The sequence below is a fragment of the Pseudopodoces humilis genome, chromosome 4 (genome assembly GCF_049639895.1).
Source record: "Pseudopodoces humilis isolate 2021_Gansu_Grassland_sample_001 chromosome 4, ASM4963989v1, whole genome shotgun sequence".
NCBI classification, from domain to species: domain Eukaryota; kingdom Metazoa; phylum Chordata; class Aves; order Passeriformes; family Paridae; genus Pseudopodoces; species Pseudopodoces humilis.
In genome coordinates, this window is record NC_142203.1 from 32,127,106 (window position 1) to 32,152,757 (window position 25,652).

General features: G+C 44.9%; 1 long non-coding RNA gene across 1 annotated transcript; it reads right to left on the reverse strand.

The window, feature by feature from the left end:
• Window positions 1–14,241: 14,241 nt before the first annotated feature.
• Window positions 14,242–22,246, reverse strand: LOC148184482 (uncharacterized). The gene is made up of 3 exons (XR_015772367.1): window positions 22,149–22,246; window positions 14,573–14,661; window positions 14,242–14,471 (listed from the first exon to the last, which is right to left on the reverse strand). It is a non-coding gene; the product is annotated as an uncharacterized LOC148184482 (long non-coding RNA).
• Window positions 22,247–25,652: the final 3,406 nt, after the last annotated feature.

Genomic DNA, 25,652 nt, shown 5'->3' on the forward strand with positions numbered 1-25,652 from the left:
AGAGAGGACAATATATTCTAGCCTGAAAGCTTAGATGGCAGAAGCAGCAGTGATTAATTGCTCTAATTAGGGCTCCAAATAGGAAAGAGTGAGTTTCCTGAGCTATTGCGTGCTAAATTTCCTCGCTTCTATGAATAACTGTATTGCTCAGAGGAGATGGGCATCGGAGTGCATCATCAGAACAAACATTTACCCACTTCAACCTAGAAATACCACTACAACCTCAAAACAGATAACCAATGCAAAGAGACAACAGGCCATTTTGTCACCCGGGAGGCAGCATAACAGTCTGGCTCATCTGCTTCCCTAAAGAGATCATAAGTCAGAGAATCACAGAATCATGAAATGACCTGGGTTGGAAGGGACCTTAAAGCCCAACTAGTTCCAACACCCCTGCCATGGACAGGATGGTCTGAAAAGACCAGATGCCTAGTCCTTTCACAAGACCAGGATGTTCAGAGCTCCATCCAATCTTCAGGGCCTCACCATCATTACAGCAAACAACTTTTTCCTTTTATCTAATCTAAACTTACTCTCTTTCAGTTTGAAGTTAATTTCTCCTTGCCCTGTCACTACATGCTCTTGGAAACATCTCTCCCTTTCTTTCTTGTAGGCTCCCTTCAGTTACTGAAAGGCCAAATTACAGCACCCTGAAGTTCTCTTCTCCAGGCTGAACAATCCCAATTCTTTCAGCCTTTCCTCATGGAAGAGGTGCTTCATTCCTCCAATCATCTTGGTAGCCTCCTCTGGAGTTCCAACAGGTCAATGTCCTTTCTGTGCTGGGACCCCAGAGCTGGATGCAGAGCTCACGTACTCAAATGCTTGCATGAAAATGGGTGAGCTGCTGGTCTACCACACTACCACTTGCTGGTTTCAGTGAACTACAAATTTCTTCTGGCTACCAAAGTATTAACGGGAGATTTTTCTGTAACAAGGCTGATATCTTAATCCTTTTGTGTTCTTCACTGATGTTTTGTGACCCTTCCACCTCCACCTGCCTTTCAGCTGCCAGTGGATAAATGTCAGGTCCTGATTCTGACCTCTTTGATGTGGACAAATGGAAATAAAATCACTACAGTCAATAGAATTACACAAAGAAACCTACCTCATATCACCAGAAGGAGAAAAGATCGCATAAAGTGCTGACTGTCAGCTTTGCAAAATGCATTATGGGAAATTCTGAGTACATTTCTAAAAAAAAAAAAAAAAAAAAGCTGGAAAGTGATTAGCAAAAAAAAAAAAAAAACCAACCAAAAAAACCCCCCACAACATTATTGTTGGAATATATCCTACACAGCCCGGGAGTCAGCCAACTTTAGCAACACTCTTCTGTCATATGCAGGAAAAAGCTTTTGCTTCAGCTGAGTCCAGCTGCTTCTTATTGACAATCAGATGTACTGGCACAGAGAGCATCTAATCTGGATTGTGGCCATCTACAAGTAGCTAGAAGCACACAAATAATAATGGTTCATCATTGCACACTGATTTATATGAGGCGGGCAGTGACATGCATATGTCCATTATTTTTCTTTCAGTCTTTGTTTGAACTCCTCACTTGCCTGACTAATAAAACACACTGATAGAGGCCATCAGGAAAGGAGGAGCTTAGCATAGGTGCGTGCCAGCAGCACTTCACATTCAATAAGTACAGGGTTCCTTTCACTGCCTGTGCCTGTCAGAGGAGTTTCTACAGTTTGCTACATCACTAGAGAGCCTGCCATCAGGGCTGCAGAGGGTTGCAGGCTGGTCTGAGAAATGTTCCTACTGGTGAAGTAAAGCAGAGCAGAAATACGCAAAGCAAGCCTCACTGCTGATAGTACCCTCTCATTTGTATGCTCAACACTCTTCCAGTAATGAATCATCAGCCCAAGTTCTGCTCAGCTCATCATGGCTAGAAATGCTGCAATAGCACCAAACTGGGTGGGGGGACACAGCTCCATCTCCAAACAACCAAGCAGAAGAGATAGTAGATGGCTATGAAGCTGGCAAAATGATACCTTGCTGATGCTGGAAGTGTTATCATATACAGGTATCCATAGCAGAGTTGAACAGAGGAGAGATACACCATGACAAGGTGCAATGTGCAATGTGCGTCAGTTGTGAAGCAAATGTTATTCCCCTCTGGAACTCCATTCTGGAGTACAGCAAAATTACACAGCTATGTCCACGTTTCCTTTAGTGAGGAAAACTTTTCATGTCAGGACAGGGGAAAGCAATGTATGCCATGGGGAAAGAGCACTCCATCCCTTTCCAATCATCCAAATAATCTAGGGAACAAACACAATGTTTTAGACAAAATGCATTCATACATTCCCAGCCAGAAAGGCACACTCTGTCCCAGCTGTCTCCAGCACTTACCTTAATGTGGTGCCTGGAAATTGCACCCTGGTGAGCAACAGAAGGGAACTACTAGTCCCACACACACCTGAGCCCACCTATGAACTTTCTCCTAGTGATCCCATCTCTGGAAAAAGGTGTACCTGTGCCTGCCAAGAACAAAGCTTATATGTGGAGATAACAGAGTGACATTGTAGGGATTTTTTTCAAGATTTTATGATGAGAGAGTGAGGGACCTTTTTGTTAACAGCTCACTTTTGGTTACAGAGACTTATGCATCAGCTTAGCCAAGTGAAACAAAGCAGAGGGATGGAAGAATTGGAGGGACACACCAGGTACAACTCTCAGGTACTGCCTTTAGCCAAAGCTGAACTCATGCAAAACTCACCCTGTCTTGGTGCCCTTCAGGAGAATAGCAACAGGTGAACAAATCCCAAATGCAGAGGAAATTAAAAATGCATTGATGCCATATATAATAAAGGGGAGACATGTCTAAGCATGATTTCAAAATTAAAAATCTAAAATCAATTTTGTAAGGTGACATTTTGACATGGAGCCATTTGTCTCCAGTGTCAGTGGTCTCTCACCTACTAGAGGATCTTAGTACCTTCTTGTTTTAGAGGACAACATTAAGCCTTTGAAAGCTCTGCCATCAAGGAAATTTGGGATCCTTTATAAAGCCCATCCTGAGGAAACATAGCTAATATGGTTTCCTGTTTTGTCATTATCCACTTACACAGAGTAGTAAGAGGAACAAAGGCAGGAGGATCACATATGTCATCTTCAGAAACAAGAAAACATTAGATATGGAAAAGGGCATGATTAAATGGAGATAGAAAAGGAGGAAAGGAACTTGAAAAAGTGGATTTTTAGGAGAGCAGGGGGAACACAGAGATCATAACAGCTTTATTCTATAAAATACACAGACTGGCCATGCATCTCTGTTAATGACCAGAGAAGTATTTTCTTCCTCATGGATTGACCACATAGCTCCTAAGACTATGTCTGCTCCTTTTCTTCTATCTCAGTTCCAGAAATTGCTGCCTTTGCCATTTTTGCTGCCTGGCAGTACTGTGGAAGGAGGTAGCAGCTCTCCATACCATTACAACCAGGACAGAGAGTGCCCACAGGCCAATAGCCCTGCACAAACACATTAGCTCCAGGAATTAAGACACTTCCTTTTCCTGCTATATTGTTGCTAGGGAGCTCCTGAGGTTCCCCTGGATACCACGTAAGGGATAATAAAATGCTGTCATCTGTCTGAACTGAACAGTAACTGCTACCAAGTTTCTCTTGCATTCTGTCCTTTTTTTTTTTTTTTTTTGTTTACTTCACCCCTCATTTGTCCCCAAAACCAAGGTATTGCCTAGGGTTGGTTTGGCACAGGCAAGAGTGCAATAAAATCATGTACATTCAGCCTTGCTTATTGTGCAGACACTGAAGCAACACTGAAGCTGCTGTGCATCAGCAGCTTAGTCTGAGCCTGCTGGGAGAGGCAGGGATGTGTTCAAGGCTGTGACCTAATGTTTATGTTGAGTCCAGGCCCTCATTACATAACAAAGCAGCACTTCCAGGGTGCATTCACAGCACATCCTTGCCTCTTAGTCACTCTCCTTGCTTGCCTGAGGTATCTGCTTATGTGCACCTCAAAATGCATGTAGCAAATTAGATTTTGAGTTGAAGCCAAAGAAATAAATATCTTCTTGTAAACCACTGTGACCCATGTGTTGCCTGTGAGGATGCAGGCTGGGGAACAGCAGATCTGAAGCAGAAGAAGAAATGTCAGATTGGCTAGAATTTGAAGTAAAGCCAGAAAGGGAAAAGTGCTCCAAGTACAGCTGTGATACCTCTGCTAGCAAAATTTGAAGAAGACTGTTTCATCTGTTGGATTTTCAAATGAGCCAAGATTCAAACATGCAGCATCACTGAAGTCTTATTCATCTACTTCTCAGCTTCCTGAAAATCTCATTATTTTTCTATACCCTAATATTTTATGTTCAAATCACAGCACAGATCCTATCTGCAAAATCTGCATGATGGAAAAAACTTCACAACCAGAACAGCAGGTACAGACAGCCACTGTATCAGATCTAGCTGAGACCATGTACCAACAATGATTCATCATGGCAGCTTAAGCAATAATAAAAAATAGTCTGCCCAAGGCTCTCAGTGGCCTAGCACATCTCAGGTATAATAAAATCTCTGCAATATTAAAATACTTCTACTAGCCAGCTCCAAAACCTCCTTGATAATCATCCATTGTTACTGGGGCCACCTACAGCCTTTTCTTGAAGACAGATAAACCCATCTCCAGCCTTTCAGTGAGAGGAATACTGCCTATTCCCAGCAGGTACTGCTACTGGCATCCCAGTGAAAATTAATTTCCTGGCTTCCTTCCAGGAAAAGTGAACCTTGGAGTACTCAAGATCAGCCAGAGGATAGGTGGGGACCAGGGTGGTGTGACCTCTCATTCAAAGCATTTTTCTAAATCAGGACAGAAATGCTGAGTGACAGATACGTGAGCATGTGTTTTCCTCTGCTTTTCATATGCTTTTTCCTTCACTTGTGAGAGGAGTTCCTGTGTTTCTCCTTTTGCAGCAACTTGCCTTGCAGAATGACATCAGTCCCCACCTTGGGACTGCACTGGCACACAGAGCCCAAACCTTGGAGCAGAAATGGGATACAGCAGAAGGTTGTTTGCCCAGCTTCTGTCTATTAGCTGCTGGCCACAGCACCACTAAGCTCCCACTGGTGCTCCAGAGGGGTAGGCTGTTTCGTCTGGTGCAGAAGGAAGGGAGTACCAGATCAGAGATCCTAGACGGTCCTGAGCAGACGGTGTCTCCCTGTTGTGACATGCCTTGGGGGAGGCAAAGAGTTACTTTTCAGATAAGCATTGTCCCACCCCAAACCCCTTGTGAAGGGCGGCCCAGGGGTTCTGATTGGGTTTCGGTCCCTGGGGCTTCTCCCTTGCTGTGTTTCTAATGGTCCCTCAAGGGTGGAGACCCCCCAAGAGTTCTGTCCCTCAAAAACCCCTGCTCGGCCTCTGTTCGGGGCTCTCTGCTCTGGACCCGAGTTTGTTCCCATGCTGAATAAATGGCTTCATGAATGGGAGCCCATCTCGTTGGTCTCCCATGCTGGTCCCCAGAACCCTGCGGTTTCCCTGGATGAGATCCTGAGGTTGCGGACTACAACATATGGTGGAGAATGCAGGCATCCAGCAAAGCACCAGGAGAACAGCAGGACCCAGCTCCGTGGACACCTCGTAGGCTGATGGCTTGAGAGCCAGCAAGACCCCCGCCTAAGAAAGGAGGACTCGAGAGACCTGGCAGGAGGGCCACGTTGAGAGTACCTCGGGCATGGGGGAAAAAAGGGCTTACGGAGGTGTGGGAGCCGAGACCAGACACTGGGACAAACTAACATCACCCAACGAGACGTATTATGGACAGTTTTGGTTTTTTTTATATACATGGGAAGGACCTTTATGAACGATATTAACATTATGGATGATTATGGACAGTATGGCTCTTCTTGTGGACTGGTTTTTTCCTTCTGTGAAGTCCTTCATTATTTTTTTTTGGTGTATACCTCCCTGTATCTTCCCCTCTCCTATGTTCCTAAGGGCAGGACAAAGGGTGAAAAAAGCCAAGATGGCTCGGGGTTGCTGCCGACTCCCCGTCACCCCGGTGTCTTTCTGCCATCCCATCCCCTGTTTTCCTGAAGGCAGGCAAGGGACGGAGAACAGCCAGAGTGATGCAGGTCTGCTGCCGTCTGCCTGCCGTCCCGTGTCCTCCTTCACCCCCCGTCTTTCCATATTCCCTGTTCCCGGTCCGGGAAAGTCCGTCCCGGACCGCCTTCCCCGTCCCAAAGTGGCGCTGGCCACGCGGTCTGGGATCCCTTGTTTCCCGCCTTGCTCCTTCTTTTCCAGTCCTGAACCTTCCCTTCCCCCGGTAACTCCTGCTTCGCTCCCACCCCTTTGTTCGGCTGCTCCATCCCTGGGGGTTGTGCCTTTTCCATCCTGGGCAACACCTCCTCCGGGGAAATGGAAACTGTAACCTGAGCTCCCAAAGCCAGTGTTTCACTGAGATCATCTAAAGGGAGGACACCCACGTGGGAGCCGGAGCCGAAGCTGGAGATCGAAGAACTGCCCCTCGTGAGAGGAGATCTAAGAGCTGCACCCTTCCTAAAAGAAAATCCTTAACTGGAAGAGACTAACTAAAAAAACATTATGTTTGTATTAAGTACCATCACTGTTTAATTTGCCCGGCTGTTGTCTGAGATTTAAGTGTTTGTTTTTAATTTTGTTTTTTTTTCTGTTTGCTTAATGTGTTTTGTTACTGAGTTTTTAGTGTCCCACAAAGCAAAGCGGGTGCTCTGTGGAGGAGGTGAGATTTTATGGTGTAAGTTTTAGAAACATTTTAAGCTCCGAATTCAAATTTGAAAAAAAAAAAATAAAAAAAAAGGAGCAGGTGTTGTGACCTGCCTAGGGGGAAGCAGAGTTACTTTTCAGATAAGCATTGTCCCACCCCAAACCCCCTGTGAAGGACGGCCCAGGTGCTCTGATTGGGTTTGAGTCCCTGGGGGTTTCTCCCTTGCTGTGTTTCTAATGGTCCCTGACCCTGAACTCCACCCTCAAGGGTGGAGACCCTCAAGAGCTCTGTCCCTCAAAAATCCCTGCTCGGCCTCTGTTTGGGGCTCTCTGTTCTGGGTCTGAGTTTGTTCCCATGTTGAATAAATGGTTTAATGAACCAGGAGCCTGTCTTGTTGGTGTTCCATGCTGGTCCCCAGAATCCTGCAGCTTCCCTGGACGAGATCCTGAGGTTGCGGACTACAACATCTCCCAGCCATAAACTCAGCTCAACAATTATTCAGAAGCCAAGGAAGATATTGGGAGGAGGTCTTGACTCCCTCAAAGGCAGAGTGGTTCTGCAGGGAGACCTAACAAATTACAGGGCTGGGCAGTCACCAACTGTGTGATTTTTAACATGGGAAGGTGTTGATTCCACATACGAGACAGGGCAGCCCTAAGGGTTCTGGTTGATGGCAGCCTGAACACAAATCAGCAGTGCCCTGGCATAGGAGGGCCACCCATGTCCTGGGGGGCATCAGGCACAGCATCACCAGCCAGGCAAGGGAGGGGATTGTCCTGCTCTGCTGTAACTCAGCACCAGCTCATCCTTCCAGGCAGCTTCTGGGCAGAGCATTTGTTCTCACCATATGCCATCCACACCCACAAATGTAAACTAAGCAAGGACACGAGATACAGCAGGATGAGATGGCTTATTTTGTCACCACAGGTGCCCTGTGATGCTGATAGGGCCCATTCTTACTGGATTCTGCCCCTTTAGGTTGTGGGCACCACAGTCACACCACTCTTAATCTGTAGGGAATGAATCAGCTCTGCCTCCTCCTAGGGCACCACAAGCAATAGTGCAATGCTTTACAAACCACACAAAGCCTGGCTTTTTACAGGCCACAAGTTGAACTACAAAGGATTATCTCAATAGAGAGACATGAAACCCCCATCCTTTATGGCCCCCTTGTGCCCATCCTTTGTGGGTAATAACTCAAAAATGGAAAACCAAAAATTAAACCTGATGGCCATGTTCCACATAAAAGATATGATCCTGGCAGTTTTAAATCACCTCCTCTTCTCTTCACAGATCTTAAAAGAACAAGAAGGTGATGTCAGTTCATCCATTTCTTCCTCAAACACCGGCATCAGGGTTGTGATAGAAAAAAAAAAAAAAAATCCCTATTAAGAAAAATATCAGTACAATGAACTGATTTTTTATACTTCCCCATAGACCACCATCAATGAAAATGGCTCCTGAGAATACAACACCAAGAATTTCCTGCAGAGAAGGAAACCCAAGCCTTTGTAAGTGTTATTAACACTCATGTCAGGCCTGCCTTGATCTTCTTTCTTCCTTTGACACCCTCAGCCTTATACATCATCTTCTATCCTATTTGCTCAGCTAGGCACATCTTTGATCTGTATTATGGATGTTAACTCTGAAACAGAGAGCACGGTGCCAGTGGAAATTGCAGGCCGCATAGCTTTCTGTCTTGCCTGAGAAAGTGGCCTGAGAATTCATAAGGAGGAATTAAAACAATCCTCAGAGACAGAAAACAGCCTTGCAGGTGCTGTTTGTCTGTTCCTTGTTTTCTTGCAAGAGAAGGTCGAGGGGTGGTGAACCCCACTGACCACTGATGGTGATGTGTTAGTTTACTAACTAATAAGAGTTTCTTTTCTGTACTTTCCATGTATCGGTCTATAAAAAAGACCTGAAGTAATAAACTGAGAGAAATTCTCCTGATCGACTCCCTAGAGAGTCTGTGTCGTTCTTCTCACCGTTCCTAATAGAGCGACACTGTATTTCTGAGATGATGACACCTCACAAGGCCAGGAATAATCAGTAGTACATACACAGCATAACCTAACTTAAGCATGTGAGCTGGAGGCATGTACTCAGCAGTCATTAGACAGAGAAAAAGGCTCTTTCAAAACACAAAGCAAGGCAGGAACCCAATTTAGCTGCACTGAATTGCCCTCTGGAAAAGAACAAGGTGCTTGATGATTAATCAGGAAGATAATCTCTCTAGATAGTTGAGGATTTACCAAATATACCCAAAATGATGTGGCAAGCAAGCTCACGGGCACAGGGACTGCACCGAGTGCAGAAATGGAGACTGGCTGCACTGCACGAGGCTAATGGGGAGCTCACCCGTGGCTGGAACACACCGCTGCTCAGGCATAGATGTGGTCTCCCAGAAATCAAGAGGGGAGAGCCACTTGCAGCTCACAATGCTCCAGTCCCCTGGGATGGCCAGCAGGTGCCCAAACATGGACAAGCCCCTTAGCATTTTCATTTTGCTGCACTCCAGCTCAGGGGAGGTCTGTGCTGCTGCACGTGCCATCACACAGCGCTTGAAGATGAGCCCTACCAGCAGGCAAAGCACAGACCTACTCTTGCTCAGCGGCTGCTCAGAGGGTGGTTTCCATTACTGCCTGACCCCTGCGGGCAGGGAAGTGGAGTAATTCAGCTGCTTGGCTAAAAATAGAAGGAGAGACTTCCCTTTCTCCCTTTGGCCTGTTCGGTGAAAGCTCTTCACACTGATTCAAGCCACTTTAGCTGTTGTCTGCCTCTTTCCTTCCCTAGCCTTTCACAGATCTGATACTCTCTGCCCCTACATTTCATATCCAGTCTACCCACCCCTTCTCTGCCATGCCACTTCAGATTTTTCTGTCTTCTTCTGCTTTGGAAGCTGCATCCTACCCCTGCAAGCTCCCTTTCCCCACCACTATTTGTACTGTCATGTTTAGGGCATCACAGATGCACACAGAAGGTATATGAAACCATCATTTTTAGTACAGCCACATTGCTGCCATGCCCTCTGATGGTGACACCTGGCAGGAGTAGATGTCTTCAGGCATCTGGGCTGGTGGATTCGAAGCTCTGCAAAGCCAGAGAGCACAACAAGTGCCAAGAAATATAATCCCTCACACAGCACCCACCCTCATTTGACAGCACAACAGCATCAGGTTAGCAGGTGCCTGAGTGATGAGAAGGCTGAGGGGATGGACTGAGGCATGTGGCAGCTTGGAGCAAAATGAGACTCAGATTGTACAGTAGCTGTATATGAACTATCTTTGCTTAAATTCTTGTGTTTGCTCCACATTAAAGGTAATCCAAATGAGATCAGAATCTGGCTTTACTTTCCATGTGTCCCATGTGCTATTACATAATCCCTTCCAAAAGTATTTAATTGCACTTGTAAATACAGTGTCTGTGATACTAGAAAACTCCAGTGGTGTATCCTGCTAAAATCCTTTGGCCAGCATCCACTGTTCCATGGAAAGACACAAAAGTTTTGGGCACTGAGTTGTTACCAAGTAAGCTGCTTGTAGGTTGTTTCTTTACAGCCTCCAATGAAAAGCTGAAGGTTAATCTCTGCCTGAAAGCATAGGACTGAGTGTGCTGATTGCTTTCTTGTAACTCCTTTTTGTAATTTAAGAAGAATACTGGTTTTGATCCTGATTACAAAAGTTGTGGGCTAGATGCTAATATACAGCCTAACATTAACCTAACATTGCAACTTGTGGGTAGAAAGATAATGAGACAGTATTCTGGTCTCAAAGCTGCCACACAACATTTATGTAACATGTGGTCTACTGACCACTTTTGTGGAAAGTAGTCCACGCTTCTAATGTTTTCCAAAGCACAGTATTGTCCAGAATGGAATTATTCTGCTGAAAATATAAATCAATGCGTATTTATTTTAGGCATACATGGCAGAAACTGTCTTACTCCCTTGCAAAAATTTCAGTGAAAAGCAGAATTTACACTAGATGAAGCAAAGTATCCCTGGTGCAGAAAATGCATAACTACATGGAAAATGTATCTCCCAAATGAAAAAAAATAGCCTACAACTTCTCATTAGGTAATTGAAGATACTATCATAAGACATGGATTATCTCCCAGTGACTAAAGTCATTCATCCTTCCCAAAGGTAGCTTAATAGGTTTACCACCTCTCAGGAGAAAATGAAAGGCTATACCTGTATGGTCTGTATTGCTGACGCCCTAACACAGTTTCCTGGAGTCTCCCATATAAACTCTCCCTCACACCTGATGACCATACACAGGCTGGTTCCTAGACTCATGCTAAACATGTAACTGTGCAACAGATTTTTACTGATTTTGGAAAGAAAAGGGATTTTCTAACAGAGGAGATGTTGGCTGGCTTGCTTTTAGTTCTTGTGAGAATGAAGGTAAGTGAAAGTAAGAACTGAATTTGGTGTCCAAATGCTTTGTTTTGTTTCAGAAAATGTAGAGTGCCCACAGCAACAAATTCTGGCGCAGCACATTCACGGTGATAGTGGTAGTCACAGTTTTGTATTTTTTTCCTAATGCACTACATCCTTTGCATTAGGCAGGACAGCCTGGGCAGCACAGGAAACTAGTCAGACTGAAAAGGAGTTATGTTCTCTTCTAACTGGAAAATAGGTAAAATCCAACCGAGGCTTCTCTTGAGCAACCAGAGCTTTAGCAAGGGACCAGGTGCTAGGTGACTGGGGAGAGGAGTCTCTTCAGCTAGAAGAGAATTACTGCATTAGAGGTGAGACAACAGATAATCCCAGCCAAGGCAGAGAGACTTGAACATATTGGTAATGAGACAAGCGTGTTTTGCAAAATGATCATCTACAACCACCTCACAGACAGCACGATCTGTAAAACCTCAGGTCTTCAGCAGGTGAAAGACAGAATTCTGCTTTGGGAAAGTTGTCAAGCATTACTCCCAAGCTCTTACTTTAACAACTGAAAGCCTGAGTAAAAGATTATATTGAAGAAGAGTAATTAATCAACACAAGAATTTAGCTGAAACCAAACAAAACAACATGTTTTGGGAACTTGCAATATCATACCGCCTGTATAAAAGTATTTTTAATGTCATCCTCACAAATCCTGGGATTTTGTCAAGAGATTAAATGTTTATGTTATTATTTAGATTAAAATTCAGGAATCACACAGATACAGCTTTTGGTCTCAAAGTTTCTAGCACTTAGGGTGTACGTGAAAATTTAAAAACCTTCATAAATCACATTCCCTGTCTTCTTCCCTGTCACATTCCCTGTCCCCAACCTTCCACCCCCAATAATAATATAATAATAATAATAATAATAATAATAATAATAATAATAATAATAATAATAATAATAATAATAATAATAATAATAATTATTATTATTATTATTATTATTATTATTATTATTATATATCATAATAAAGAGGCCCACTATTATTTTTACATCTCTGTCATAATATTCAGATGTCACTTTAACAATATTTTTTCATGAAGAATTTATGAAAATTGTTTGCTACCACTAAAGTTACATTCCTTGATAATAATCTAAGATATTAAAATAGATTTTTCCTTACATGAAAAAGACTGGAGCATTTAAATTAGCCTTCGAGAATTAGATAGAGATAATTTTCTCTAATTAACCATTCCAATTTCTTCCTAAATGACTTCCCCCAGTAAGTCAAAGATATTTCCCTTCTTAATTCTGCTACTACTGTGTCTAAAATAAGTCTACACTCAGTTTTACATTTCATTTTCTGCTACATTGGATCTAATAAAGGACCTGATTTACAGAATAGAATGCAAAGTGCTTAGAGGCTGCAGGGAGAGGTTGTCCAACCCATTGGTTTCAGAGAGTAATTAAAATTCACCCTTCTCTCCAGCTCACAGCAAATAAGAGACATTTTGCAAGCTCACTTCCCAAAGGTCAGCAAAGACAACCATGACTGGAAGAAGAAGATACTTGAGATGATGTGCTCTGAGGATAGTGATTAAGAGCTGGGAAGGAGTGAGAACTGGTGGTACTCACACAAGGTAACCTGCTGCTTGGTGCTGCAGGGGTAGCCACATCAGGCAGAATGGGCCAGGGAAAGGACACATGCCCTGTGTGACAACAAAGGGCACAGATTTCTGCTGAGGAGGGACAGCTGGGGATGGTGAGGGCAGTTCTGGAGTGGCAGAAATCACTACTCTGGCACCATGGAAAAAGAGCCATCATTGAACTCTGCAGCCACCTAAACACAAAATGGGAAAAAGGTTTTTCTCAAGAAACTCAGCTGTCAGAGGTACCAAGAAAAGTATTTTAGGTGAATTGTCAAATGTCTCCAAATATTGTCTCCCATATTATCCTTATGCAGAAGGTATTTGTCACTGGTGAATGTCAATGTCACTTGTCATTTGTCACCAGTCCAAGACTGGATACTGGAGCTAGGTGATATGTGGTCTCTAGTCCCAGTCAAGCATTTCTTCCATTTCATTTATAGACTTCTCCAGCAAAAGGGAGATCCTAGTCTCAGAGGGAAAGTAATCTCTCTTATCTTGTGAACAAGAGATTTTCAATATCCTGTTAATCGTGAAAATACTTTAATCATTCAGTATCATACATATTACCCCCAAACAGGACTGTCATGTTTCTCCTCATGGAGGGTTTTTTGGGACAGAAATCATGCCCATGCATGGAAACAAACTTTTTATTAGGACATGCAGTGATAGGATAAGGGGGAATGTTTTAAAATTAAAAGACGAGAACTTAGATTAGATATTAGAAAGAAATTCTTTCCTGTGAGGGTGGTAAAGCACTAGACTACGGCAGAGAAACTGTGGATGTCCCATCCCTGGAAGTGTTCACAGCCAGGCTGGATGGGGCTTTGAAAAACATGGTCTAGTGAAAGGTGTCCCCACCCATGGTGGGGGATTTGGAGCTAGGTAATGCTTAAGGTCCCTTCCAATTCACACCATGCTGTTTCCAGCTCACTGCACAGGACAAGTCCCATCACAGACAAAATTTTGCCATGAACCCCTGGGATCCTGAGTGATTTCCTCTGCATACAAAAGGTTCAACACATCCATTTCAGTGTGTAGCAAATATGGCACTTGCATAGAACACACCAGGTCCTCTGCAGTGCTCCAAGTCTAAATTTCTGCATAACAACTCTGATCAGGACATTGAACATCTGGAATTACAGGCAAACATCCAAATATGGCAGATTTCAACCAAACATCATTTTCAGCAAAGATGATACATGTGGAAAAGCTGGAAGCATAACAGTTTCACGAGCCCAGAGCCAGCCAATCCTGTCAGAACTGAAATCTCCTACTCACTCATTATAAAATTGGCTTTTATTTACATCAGAAAACAAGTCTTTTTGGTGTTTTTTACAGAATTTTATATCAAAGAGCTCAGAAGAGCCATCCCATCTCTCTTTCTATTCTTCCTATGCTTCTCAGGTACTAATTCTCTGGTTTTCCTTGTTCTCACTACTGGCCTGACATTCCATGCCTTATTTAAAGTATAAGGAGTCACTGAAAGTTTTTCTGTTGATTCAAGCCCTGAGCACACATGCAGTCTCCAGAGAATTTGTCAGGGAAGGATTTGCCTTTATCCAGTTCAAAGCCATTTAGGTTGCAAACTCAAGAGAGGCCTCTGGAGTCAATAAAAGGAAGCTGTGCCTCCCGAGGCTCTCTGTGTCCCAGCTGTCTCCTCCCTGCCTTGTGAAGCAGTACAGACATGAGCAGGACAGTGGAGAAAGCAGGTTGCCACCATGGGAAACACTAGGAGTAAAAAAAAGAGAAAGAAAATCCCAGGAGCTGCAGCCAGTTTCCCCACAGACCAAAAACCAGGGGCAATCTGGACAACCAAAAAACATATTTACCTCCAAAACACAAATCTGGTATACGCAGCTGTGGGGCCGCTGGAGATGCACATGCAGAGGACACATCACCCGGGTCTGCAGTTTCTAGACTGAAATGTTTATGACAGAGGATGAATTAGCTTTAGACCTCTGGTTAGAAGAACATTATAGCTTTGGGTAATAGATAATCACTTCTCATTATCATCTCCGTGAAATATGTTAAAACTGGATAAAAATTTAGGTACAAAACCAGCTTGTATCATGCATACAGTAGCCTTCTCACCTTCCTCCAAGGGAAGAAAGGTTAAACCAAATGATTCTTACAGTCATCTTCCTGGCAAACAAAGTTTCCTCTTTAGAGTACTTCAGTGTTGCAGAGCATATTTCGCGAAGAGCAGAAAATCATTTTGTAGGGAGCAGCAATGTGCTATTAACAAATGCAGTGTTTTACTGCCTAGTGGAGCAGAGCAGCTCACAGAAAATCTCTGTGCTTTCCCTTTTTATTCAAAAGGTCATACAATGTCTCAGAGACAGTATCTACTACTTTCATAGCTACTTCCATAGCTAGGACAGAACTTTGCATAGCTGCCTGAACACTAGAATTAGTCCTTGCCATAGCAGTGAAAATTTGGCCATTGAGCTACCAGTAAGAATTTGACCACTCAGCTAGCAAGGAAAACCTAAGCTTTTGTGCAGGTCTTATAAAATATTAATATATCCAATAGCAGGAATAGCAGTACAGTAGTACTTCAATACAGCCGTAGACAAAGCCATGTCAACAGTCCAGGTCCAGGCTCCAGCCCAGGTCCAACTGTTTCATTCCCACTCTGATCCCAGATCGATAGCAAAGATTTCATTCCATCTAACGAATGAACAGCTGACAGGATCATTTTTCCATTATCGTCTCCAGACATGATCATCTTATAGACCCATCCCCTAAAAGTTATCCTGTTTCATGGTGCACACAACAGAGCACAGAATCTAGAACAAAGAAGAGCTGTCTGCCATGAAATGGGGATGTGCTAGTCCCAAAGAGAAGAGAGACGAGTTAGCCTAAGATGAAGTTTGTCTTCTGCAGACCATCTAGAGCTGTGGCAACATAGAGAACCCAAACATACACGCTTTGATTTTACACTCGTAATTCCATGTGCCTTGCCAATTCTTCTTCTGTCCATGGCCTCCCTTGCATAGGCCAAAGAAGAACTTCCTGCGTGGTCTCTCCATTCCTGAAGTAGCAGAGAGGAAAGGGTGATCTAGCATCCAGTTGTGGCCCCTTTCCCTCTAAATCTTCCCTCTCTCCCTTTTGCTCTCAGCAGCACAAGCCAAAGCAGGATAGACTTGCCTTGCACTTGGATCAGCCAGGTTTGGGGCCCAGGAGGAATTGAGGGAGCAAAGGATTATGCTGAGATAGAGGAGGGAAGGGACATGGTGTGAGATCCCTTAATCTGCAGGCAGTTGCCTCTCTAGTATTCAAGTGGCTGGGTACCCTGGGGTTATCAACAGTGATATCAATTGCCTTCAGCTCAGATCCCTGGCCAAGCACAGCCAGGAGCTTCAGCTTCCTGAAGCACCAGCACCATGGAGGTTACCAGTGGTCCAGCCTGCCCCATGCCCACAGAGCTGTAAAGCAAGCCCTGAGATGAGCCAGGGGGGATGAGGCATTGCTGCTGCATTCCTATGTGATTCCTCCACTTTTAAGGATGCAACACCTGCAAGCCACTCTGGGCAAGAAGACTGAGCCACTGTGGAGGTTAAAGCAAGCCCTCACCGCCCTGCCAGCCTTCCCCAGATGAACAGCAAGGTAGGGATTGCTGGTCTGCTAAATCCCCCTTGCGTGTAGCAGGAGTGCTGAGGTTCAAGGACAACCTCTGGAAAAGGACTGAGACTCCACCACAGCCCTCAATTAACCCAGATGGGAAAAACTACCCTTCATTTCAGCTTTGAATTTGTTTTGTTTCAAGCTGCAGCAACTGGGTCTTGTTATCTGTCTGCCTGCTTTACTGAAGAGCCCTCTGTCATCACATCTCTGTTTCCAGCAGGTACTTACAGATTTGGATCAACTCAGCCAGTGGCCTCCTGGGTGATATGTCAAATAAATTGAGCTCCCAACTGTTGCATTACATAAGCAAGTTTCCTGGTATCCTACTTGTTTTCTTCCCTCCTCTCAGAGCCTCCTCCAAATCAGCAGCATGTTTCTGAGCTGCAGCTCAGTTTCTGAGCATTTCTGCTGCAGTCACCCCAGTCGCAAGCACAGAGGTGACACTGTTGCTCCACCTCTATCCCAGTGTTGCTGCTTACGTCACAGACTCACGCTAGGATACTCCAAGTGAATACCCAGCAAAAGATCTGTCATGCTGAGTATGTGCTGCCTTCTTCATTGACAAGACCTTTGTCCAACCAGTTTGTCTGCATGCAGCTCAAATGGGTTCCAGGTTCTTTTAGTAGTGGCATATTTCAGTAATTCTTTTATAATCTGTGTTTATTACAACCTTAGTATTACAATTTCTTTTATGCCTTGATACAATCCAGCACCACATCCTACTGTTATCTGTCTCCTTAAAGTGGGCAGGAGGATCCCTTCTCTTCTTAGAAACAAAGGCAGATTTACCTATCAATGGATATGTTGGCACACATCCCAGGCCATGTCAGCTGTCAGTCTGCGAAGGGCTTCTGGGTTTGTGCCACCAGCACACCTTCATCATAGTTGACTGCAATATGCCAAACCAGCCAGAAGAACCTCCTGGAAGAGACAGTTTCTCCAGGGCAGAGTGGGATGCAGCCCCAAGCTCTGTACCTTGTGTAGAAAAAGCCAAGAGAAAGGAAGGAGGGAAGCAGTTCTGTGGCTACGGCCCAACCACCAAAAACAGCGGCACTGCAGGGAGGATCCATGCCCCTGTCCCCTTGCCATGTCAACTGTGCCAAGGTGCTGCCATTCCCTGAGCAGTGACACAGCTCAGCAATTTCACATCATCATATGAAGAAAAGAGTGTCTCCCAGATCCCACATCATTTTATATTCCTGCATCATGGCCAATGTGTATTCCTTGAGCACTTGGGGCAGCCAGGATTTGACCAAGGTGGCAGGCTGCTAGTCTCCAAACCTCTGTCATTCCTTCATCCAGCATTCATCTGCAGCAATGTCACAATCACTGCTGTAAAGTGCTGTAAAGTGGTGGCCTCCTTGCAAGGAAAAGAAGGTGCATTAACATTGTCTCTGTATGCCCAGCTGCTGGAAAAAACTTAAAGGTATTTCCAGCTGTTTGAGAGAGAGAGAGTTTAACGCACGAAAGGGTCTGTCCCAGCTCTGCTCCATAGTTGCATCCTGTCCAAAGGAACAAGAAGATGCCTCCAATTGCTGTACAAGTGAAGCTGTGCTTGGAAATCTGACCTAAGTCCCTGGCCTGTCATCAGGGAGTGTTAAAAAAGAAGGACCATTCCAAGAAGACAACTAGGGCTTTTCTTCCTCATTATGTGTTTTCTCCAGGGAACTTATTTACTACAAATTTAAAGGTTTTGCTTAGCACTAGTGTGAGCCCAAAACACTCCAAGGCATTGGGGCATGAAGGGCACTGGGAATAATTTTTTAACCAAACAATTGTTTAATGTCTTTTCATTTAGAAGGCACTTTGATGACAAATTCCACAGGGATGTATTAAAACACTCTCTCAAGATTCATTTAATGTGGGCCAGGTGAAACATGACCATAATGGGTTTCAGTTTGATTTGGATTAATTTTACTGCCTTTCCAGAACTCATTAACAAATGTTTGCTGTGAACTTTTTTAACTAATAAAGTATTTTATACCCATAAGTAGCTGTTTGGCTCAATTATTACTCCAGACACCCTCAAAAATCTCACATTCCCTTTGATAAACATGGAGTCATTGTTGCAAGGCACTGAACACGACACAAAGGAGCTTGAGGGCTGAGTTAATTTTGTGTTAGGAGGAGACCTCAAGTGCAGACATTATCCTTCATTTCTAAGAGCACATTTGTCAGCTCATTGAATAAGGAAAATAAATTAACTCAGTAGACTATGGACCATTTTTTAGAATAAATGCAGATCAGACATGTTTAGTTTTTGGGTTTTAGAAGAGTCATGCAGAGCTATGAAACCGTGTGTGTGTATGTTTGCAGTGAATTCATTGATTGAGTAGCAGCAAACTCTGTAAGGAGGTGGACCGAGAAAGAGCTGAAGCAGTCCAAGCAGTGGACAGAAACCTCTGTCCCTCAGGACTGAGCATTCACAGATTTATGCCTAAATTGATGGCTTCAAGCAGCAGGGCAAGCAAGGAAGACCATATGGGTTTTTTCCATGTTGTGGCTTATGCCAAACATTTTGTAATGCATGTTGGGGTTTTGGGGAGGTTTAGCACTTCATAAGCACACATTACAGGAAAAGGTCCATAAATGGGGACATGATTGCATAAATGAGGAATGTCCATTCTGGATGCTGGAAGAAGAGTTTCAGGGGTGGTCCTGTGACTTACAAGAGAAAATAGGCATTAGTTTCATCATCCTACAGGTTCTCCCTGCCCTGCAGTACTTCCTTATCTTCAGAATAGCACCCAGAAGCTTACAAGAATACTCCTGGACACTGCTGATGTTCCAGTCTGTGATACAACTATCCCCCTCCCTTCCTCCCAGGACTCCTTCACCAGATCAGCTGGGGATCTTGAAGCTACCTGAGGTTTACAGAGAGAAGAAAATATTAACATTTCCAAAATCACAGGGCTCCTAGAGGGCAGCAGGGTGGTCAAAGCCATATCTGACAGAAACCCACCCCTCTGCATCCTCATCCTGTATCATGTGACTTTCACGAGCACACACTCCTCCATCCAAAATAAAGGCACAGGCAAAGGGCTGTTCTCCTTGCTGTGGAAGCATTGATAATTTTCCCACCTAAAGGAAAATTTCCTCCAATGCACAAAAAGAGAAACAGTAAAACCAGCTATGTAATAACAAATAACATTTGTTTTGAGTTGTCAGAACTTAGTTTAGTATCTCCATGTGAAATTCTCAGATCACAGAAACCAGCTCTTAGGGTGAATAACTTTTAAATCTGTTACGTACTAATGGATACTAATAATGCTACAGCAGTAGGTTGGAAGAGTGCACACATAAACACTTAATCCTAATCCAGAACACATACATGACTCCAGCTCTCTACATTTCCCACTCTGTATCTTTCAACAGCAGGAATTTCACATTACGATCACTTCCAACTCTAGGTATCTTATTTTGGAAATAATCTTTTCAAAATATGTTCAGGCTTTAAGCATCCCACACAGAACTGGTTGCTCTGAGTTCTCCATTATTCTTTTAGCATAGTGAATGCACACTTAAAATTTCCTAATAGGTACTAAGAAGCTCAAGTCAGAAAAGATTTCTAAAATAACTCATGCTATTTTCAGAGAATCCAATTTAAACAAGTGCCAGCTAAAATATTTCTGGATTGAAAAGTTTTCTATAGTAACTTGCAAATACAAAATCAGTCACCAGGACAGTTCTAGCTCCTATTTTTTTGTCATAGACCTATACTTCTGTCCAGTTAAAAAATCCTAGTTTGAAAATAGGAAGGTGTGGGATGAGCACTGATTTTTATCTAAATGTTTCAAAAAACAGATTCATGTTTCTAAACCACAGATCACAGGTAAGGTCAAAGAATAAGTCTGCCCAGGGGTTACAAGGCTTGCTCCTACAGCTGCTGGAGGAAACAGAGCTATAGCTTCTGAACACAGGATTGATGGTCAAGTTCTGGCCAGTGCAGGTTTGGGCCAGCTGTGGTCAAACACAGCCTTCTCTGTGGATCTCATAGACCTTGTGTTGCAGTATCCCAGACAAGTGCAATTGTAAGATCAAGACCAGAAGACCCACTGTACCTACTCTCTATTTTTCATCCTGACTCCCCCTTTAAATTCTCACTGCAAAGCAAAGCAAAAACTACTTCATGATATAAAAAAGGGGAAAACTGGAGCTGGACATAAAAAGAAGCTGAAAACTTGATGTCAGTCACACAATCCTATTGGGTAGTTCTGTTGTTTTGTTTCCAAGTGGTTGCTATTAAAGCCTTTGGGATATTCTCTGCCCATGTGAAAGTCAGGCTGCAGATCTCAGCCTCTAAGTGTGATTTTAAGCACCTGCCTTTCAGCAAGCAATTTCCAGACTCCAAGCTCTTCTCACAGGCTCTTGTGACCCTTACTGCATGCACCCAAGCCAAAGAATCTGTAGAAGGAAGTATGGATATCCAGGTATGAAAAGTAAGAATGGTGTGCTTAAATGCTCAGGCAGGCAGGGAAACATGACACATCCTCTTCAACATGTGCTGCTGCAGTGGACCCTCCTGCCCACACTGGTGCTGGGTTGGGGAGAGGGCAGCCCCTGCTCAGTGCATTCAGGTCCCTGAACACAGGTTCCTCCTTCTGCTCTCAACAGCTTGGAGGCAGCTTCTCTCTCACAGCAGCTCCTCATGCCCCTGCACCACTCCCCAATCTCCCCTGCCACTTTTTCATGGCTCGATCTTTCTATTTAGCTGCTTTACTGCCAACACTGAAGACTGATCTCCTGGGGCAGCTCTCCAAGTAGAAGCAGCAGACAGAATTGTCTGCATCAAGAAGCAAACAGTGAAAAACAGCTGCTTTAGCCCCATAGAAGTGGCTGTCAAGCATCTCCCCTTCCTGGAGAGATCGAGACTGTACAGATCTCTAGCAAGACATTAGCTGCCACACAGCAGACTCCAGCACACAGGAAGATTTGAAAGCCTACATCTTAGAAACTCAACAAGATCAATCCCACTGGGGATGGAGGAGCCAAGGCGGAGCACTGACTAGCACCCACACGCATCACTTCTCCCTCTGTCTCAGCTGGACAGGCAGAGCACAAGCCATCAGGAAAGTTCACACACTGCTGCTTTAAATAGCAGCTAATCCCCAAAGCCCAGAACTCAACAGAAAGCTGCCTGAGGAAAAACATTCAACAGCCTGAAAATCCCAAATTAATTCATTCTGATAGCTGCTGCCAAATAAACTGAAGTGGATTAATGGCAGCACATAGCAGACAACTGAATGTAAAGGCTGGTTTTTAGCTTGTTGCTCGGTTCTCCAGATGACATCACAGCACATCTCCATGTGGGCAGCTCCAGCTGCTATGTCCCCAAGCAGCCGTTGCAAGACAGGAGGCCAGGGGCTGGGGCTGTGGGTCCACGGTGTGTGTGGGCATGCATCTGCTTTCAAGGACATGTTGAAAATGCACAGAAATCAGCCTGTGGAGGACCAGGGCTGAGTTTACACCTAGCTCCAGCAACCCTACTGCAGCTGCTTCACCTTCATACAGTAACACTGCCATTGCCTCAGCATAAGCACTGAAACACCCACCCTGGCCCATTCATGTCTGCAGAGGGTGGCCTCCTCACCAAGGATCTCACACATTCCCTTCCTGTGTGAGACCCTCAAGGTAGATCCTCTTAAGACAGAAGCAGCAGTTACTTCCAGGCAGTGCTAGTGCCCACATCATGGATATGCGGTTTCTGTCTTCCCTCACAGTCCACCTGTGGATTTCACACATTGCACAATGAAATCTCCCAAATGAGCATGTACACACCTGGGAAAATGGTGGTGGCTTTCTGTAAAGCACAGAAATTAAGAGCTCCCCATCTTCTATTGCATTTGGGAGTCTCATTGTCTGGCAGCCCTCAGCTCCTTGAAACAATGCCCCAAGGAGCTCCACCCTTACCTGTTAGCACCTCATCAACTGACTTCTTGCTTTTGTTGGCTGCACCTGAGAGCAACATGGCCAGAAAATTGCTCCTCTCTTAGATCAGACACTGGAGATCCATGCACACCTTCAGATAACTCTATTCTTGACAGTACACAAGCCCCTTGAAACTCTTTGTTGCTTTTCTTTCAGACTTTTCATCTGGACAAGACAACCCTGCTCACTTCATCCAGTTTAAGAAAGTTCTAGCCTTTTCTTCATGCAGTAGTTTAGATTCGCCAATTTGAGTTTCCCAGCCAATGCACCAAATAATGTGGTGGGTTTTAGCGCTGGCTAAAATCACCTGGGTACTTACTAATTTCTTGCTGTGAGATATGGATTAGGAGAAGGGCAAAACAGGCTTAAAACGTAAAAGTAATAAAGAAACTTTATTAACAGGACTACAAGAATAAGAGACCAGAATAAAACCTCCAGAAACCTTTCCTCCCCCTACCCAACTTTTCCTTTCCCAACCGACAACGTAGAGATAAAATCTGGGATGTTAAAACAGTACCAACTATACAATAGTCTTTTCATCAGTTTTGGTAGTGAGATGAGTTTTCTCTTGTCATGCCATGGAGACTTCTCCACAAGAAAGTTTTCTCATGGCTCTTCATCCTACAAATAGCAGCTGCCCAGGCATAAATTCTGCCATTGTGCCCTTCTCCCATTTTCATAGCCCTCCTACAGCTGTGTCCATTGGCCATGAATTCAAAGGGCATTGTTTTAAGGATGAGTTATTCAAAGGCAAAGGTTCTTTCCATCTGTCTCTGTGATCATCTTTGGGAACAGAGGTTTTCTTCTTCTCTCTGTAGGGGCAGAGGGTCTTCATCAGCTCTCATCTCTCTCTCTGTTCAAGCATCTCATGGGATCACAGCTACTCCAACATCTGCTTAGCTCCGTCAGTGGATGCCTTTGCTCAGATCTACATCTTGAATACTTCATTCCCCCAACACTCTTTCATGAATTAAAGAGTTATTTTCAGAACATTATTGTCCATCTCCATGGCCCTACCAAAAGAGTATTTCAGCCTATTAGAGCATCTCCTCATTCTCCTTCCATCTGAGGCTTGACTCCTTCTTTTACTGATCTTGGTGTTTTCATGTTGTCTTTCTACGTGTTGCCACTCCTTTCTCTCCCTTGAGAGAGGATCGAGGTCTGCAAGTCTCATCTGTGTAGTGAAAGGCTTAAATCTTGCCCAATCTGCAGCAGTCACAGTGTTGGATTTCAGGCTGCGCTGGTGCCTCTCTCAGCCTGGCAGTCACTGGGAGGGAGTGGACGGTCCTTGGCCTGGAGCCGTCGGTGCAGGCCAGGACAGAGTGGAGAGGTGTTGGCAAGTGTCAGCAGCGGTGGCCTGGCCCAGCCTAGGGCTGGGGGCCCCCCTGGGAAGGGCTTTGGTCCCCCCGCTGGGATGGGACCCGGAGCGTTTCCCAGGACGGGCCACAGCAGAGCCCGGCCCAGCCTGGGGGAGGCCCCGCAGTCTCCATCCCCTGCCCGGGAGCCGCTGAGATCCGAGCCCAGGCCGCACAGGCCACGGGGGAGCAGGGCCAGCCGCACCAGAGCTCTGATACCTTTCAAGGCCAGAAAGAAAGGGACAAGAAGTTCCCAGACTTGGGTTTTTAAAAGGTGGTATTCACAAAGGTGATCTTACTTTTCAGTGGCACAAAATGCTGTCAGTTCTCAGAACTGGCCAGCTGTTGGCCTAATCTTAAGCACAGAAGAAACTCCCAGCAACTTCTCTCAAAGAAATCACTTCCGTGGGTATTTCCCACTTCTTCCCCTGAAAGCCAAACCACCACACTTCACAAATTCTCTTTGACGTCTGGAAAATAGTTGTCTTCAGGTCAGTAAAGTCTCCAACAGTTGGAAGGAACCGCTGAAATGTTGCTTCTCACACACTAGAGGAGCAGACTCACCAGAGAAATCACTCCTGGCTAGATACTCACGTGGACATGGACATTCACAAGTCTGGATGGGACCATCCAGAGTCCGTTTGAGCTGAGTCTTAGCTCAAAGGACTAAAGATCACCAGTTGAAAGCTTCCCGCAGAGCTGCAGGAATCTCCAAGCTCTTCCTTCCTTCACATCAACTGGGAGTGACATGTGCAGGGCTTTACCCAGCCACCTGCAGTTAGTAGTAAGTTATCTTCTTCCACAAGCCCTTGTAGATGGCCATATCAGGACATGGCATTAGTTGGGGTTTCTGGAAGGTGACATGTTTCTCTTTGGCCTTCCAACTTTTTATCACTGATATTTCCCTCACATTAATATTCTTTGTGTAGCCAGGTGTACAAAAACTTGCCTGATTTTTGCCTTCGCTAATAAAATTTATTCGCTTCCCTGTATGCCTTGCCTTTACAAGAAATCATGTCCTTTCTAGATCTGACCTGTAGAAACTGTCTTTGTGCACAGGGACATCTTGCCTGATTCCCTGCAGGTCACACTACAAGCTGTGCTGAGGGTGGTACTCCTTGTTTTCCCTCTCAGTCCTTCAGCTTGACTAAGTTACATAAATATTCACAGCACAGAGGAAAACAGTTCATTAAATGAGGGACTTCAGCTCTGATGGATGCTCAGCTGCTTCATACAAAGGAAAAGAGAGTCAGCAGGAGAAGGTTCTGTTGGGCTTGCGTGGACAGGCTTTGGTGATGGGGGGGAGTGATGGACATGGAGCCAAGAGTGGCCCCATGTCCAACAGAGCCAATGCCAAATGGCTCCAGGATGGACTTGCCAGTGGTCAGGGCTGAGACAGCCAAGAATTATAGTAATGTCTCTGTGATAACATATTTTAGAAGGGAAAAAAAAAAAGTTACTGTGCAGATGCAATTGTGGCCAGCAAAGAATGGGATGAGAATATGTGAGAGGAGCAGCCTGGCAGACACCAAGGTCAGTGGAGAAGGAGGGGCAGAGGGGCAGGAGGTGCTCCAGGCACCGGAGCTGAGGTTCCCCTGCAGCCCCTGGTGCGGCCCATGGTGAAGCAGCTGTGCCCTGCAGCCCCTGGGGATCCACAGGGGATGCAGAGATCCACCCACAGCCCGTGGGGAGGTGCACATGCTGGTGAATGCCTGGAGGAGGCTGTGACCCCACGGCAGGCCTATGCTGGAACAGGCTCCTGACAGGGACCTGCATACCCATGGAGAGAGGAGCTGGAGCTGATTTCCTGGTAACATTTGTGACCCTGTGGGGGACGCACACTGGAGCAGACTGTGCCTGAAGGACTACACCCTGTGTAAGAATGACCCATGCTGCAGCAGTTCTGAGAACTGTCTCCAGTGAGAGGGATGCCACACAGGAACCACTCCTGTCCCTGAGCAGCAGCAGAAGCAAGGTGCAATGAACTGACCCCCATTCC